The sequence below is a fragment of the Euphorbia lathyris genome, chromosome 2 (assembly GCF_963576675.1).
Source record: "Euphorbia lathyris chromosome 2, ddEupLath1.1, whole genome shotgun sequence".
Classification (NCBI taxonomy): Eukaryota; Viridiplantae; Streptophyta; class Magnoliopsida; order Malpighiales; family Euphorbiaceae; genus Euphorbia; species Euphorbia lathyris.
Genome location: NC_088911.1, coordinates 136,822,524 through 136,824,974, shown reverse-complemented (window position 1 = coordinate 136,824,974; position 2,451 = coordinate 136,822,524). Strand labels below are relative to the sequence as shown.

The 2,451-nt window shown below is 36.5% G+C and overlaps 1 long non-coding RNA gene across 1 annotated transcript; it reads right to left on the bottom strand.

Annotated features, from left to right (window-relative positions):
* Window positions 1-214: 214 nt before the first annotated feature.
* On the bottom strand, window positions 215-2,139 carry LOC136217650 (uncharacterized). The gene is made up of 3 exons (XR_010683518.1): window positions 2,009-2,139; window positions 1,086-1,147; window positions 215-485 (listed from the first exon to the last, which is right to left on the bottom strand). It is a non-coding gene; the product is annotated as an uncharacterized lncRNA (long non-coding RNA).
* Window positions 2,140-2,451: the final 312 nt, after the last annotated feature.

The following is a 2,451-nucleotide window of genomic DNA, read 5'->3' as shown; positions in this document are numbered from 1 at the left end:
AGGGTAAAATAGGTAATATGCCCCGACAATCAGTACAAAGGTACAGGTACGGAGCGTCAGGGTTGTTGGTGAATTCCTTCGGGAGGAAGTAACCCTGGAGATCCGCCCATGAGTAGCTTGAGCATCCTCCCCTAGTCAGATGTTGATACGCCTCCTTGTGTACTCCTAGATCCGTCCCGCTCGTATGTCCTGGGGATCCACCCTCCTAGGTACACTGTAACCCCCTCACTTGGATCACATGATATCTCACACAATATCAGTTATAGACATGCTTTCAATTCTCAATCATATAAACTTCCATCTCATATAAACTTTACATATTATACATAAGAGAAATCATTTACAATACACGTTTAAGTCATTATCCCACATAGAGGATTTATAAAACAAAAGTACATCACAAGACTCCAAAATGCCTAGATGAGAATGGACTGACACTGCTGGTGCGACATTAAGCAAGAAGAACTCCACCTAACCTGTAAAATCTGTTGGCAAGGGGCGAGCTGCCTACTCAATAAACATATTACGCATATATGTATATACAAAAGTAATGTAAAGAGCACAAATCAAAATATATCATCAGTACCAAGTTAGAATTTATTCACCTGTTTCACTTATTATAGTAATACTTATTTTAGAAAGGCCTTGCTGTACTTAGACAATATATATAAAATGGTCCTTGGGCCCAATCTGTATTTCGGCTCACTAAATTCGGAATACAATCATCTGTGCTATGGAGGAGTTACACTCAACTCACGTACTCATATATCTCAACACATGTGCTTCCGGCTCACAATATTCGGATAGCACTCTCAACTTGGACCATTTCACATATCCATCTAAGCAAGCTCATATTCATTTATAATCCAACCATTATTCAGTTCCAGTATGTGCACAAGGCTCAACATGTCGTTTTTACTCATAACACTGCAACATACTCAATCATATCACTTTCTTATCAATCATGATGTATCACAAACATTCAAACATTATCCACATCATTCACATCAGATTCAACCACATCTCACACTCAACAAGTCACAAGGCACAATACATTCATACACACATATAAGCAATATGCTTACCGTCGCACTTGGTTCGATCTATTCAACACGATCAGGTGTGCGTTCAATTGCACCTTGTCCTCCTAATGTCACATAACATTTGTAAAATTAGCCTTAACATAAATTTAATGAAAATATAAACTAATGAATGCTATATGATTTACAAGACACTAACTCCACAAAGTTCATGCAATCTACTCTTTTTGTCTTAGATCATCACATGACCTACTTGCACACATTCTGCCATAACTTTCTCTATATGAAACCAAATGCCCTGTTTCTTGAACCTACTGAAACTAGACATATATGAGTATAACATATCCAAAATTCATGTTAAGATAACTTCTACACGATATATGGCATGCAAAAGGATTCTGTCCTATTTCCAGCCAAGAAACAGACTATCCAGATTTGCATCTACCATATTTCACTCAACCTAGCTCATACTAAACACAATGGATTGACAAATCCTTTTACATACTTATACGTAAAGTAGTTAGGAACACTTTTGTATAAATAAACTTTCCCAAATTATGAATCTAAGGTCCTCAAAATGCTACATCAACATGGCTGCCTCACATGACATTCAATTTCGAGGCAGTCATGTTCCATCTAGGTTTTCTTCCTCTATATATGGAATTAAAGTCCCATATTTTACAGAGGGTTTCATAACACATATAGGAACATAGTTTATGCTTTATGTATCTTCAAATTCGTACAATATCAATATGAAAAACATGCTCCAAAATGACTGAAAGCAGTACCCTAGATTTCTGTTTAGGGCACTTGATACATATCTTTCATTTGGACAGCCTATAACCACTTTAAACAACACCAAAACTCAACAAACTCAATCACAACCCATCCACAACAAATCCTATGATCATACCTAGGTATTTCAGAATCTCAAACTCATAGAAAACAAGCTAAAACAACATACTAACCTTCAAGTTGTGTCTATCACCTAGTATGCTTCCTAACTTAACTTGTTTGGCTTGAAAATGGAAGAAATTGGAAGAGTTTTGTTTAGAGGGTGTTAGGGTATGAACAAGGAAGGTTTTTCTGAAGCTTTGGTCGAAATTGTGGCTGGAATAGATAAAGAATGAGTTGTGTACATCTTTTTAAAAGTGAAGAGGCATCCTTTGTCTTACTATTGAGTGACATCATGCTTTGTGAGGTGCTACTTACTAAACTTCCTTTTCAGCCCTCCATAAGTCTAATTTAATCAATTAAGGACATGTGCATTCATTAGTTTAAGTCCAAACTCAATTAACCAATCGTTACATCTTAACGACACACTAATCGCCTCCTAATCGCACGGTAATCGCATTATGAATACGAAACTTCTAATGACAATGAGATGAATCTAAAATGCATGTATTCAATC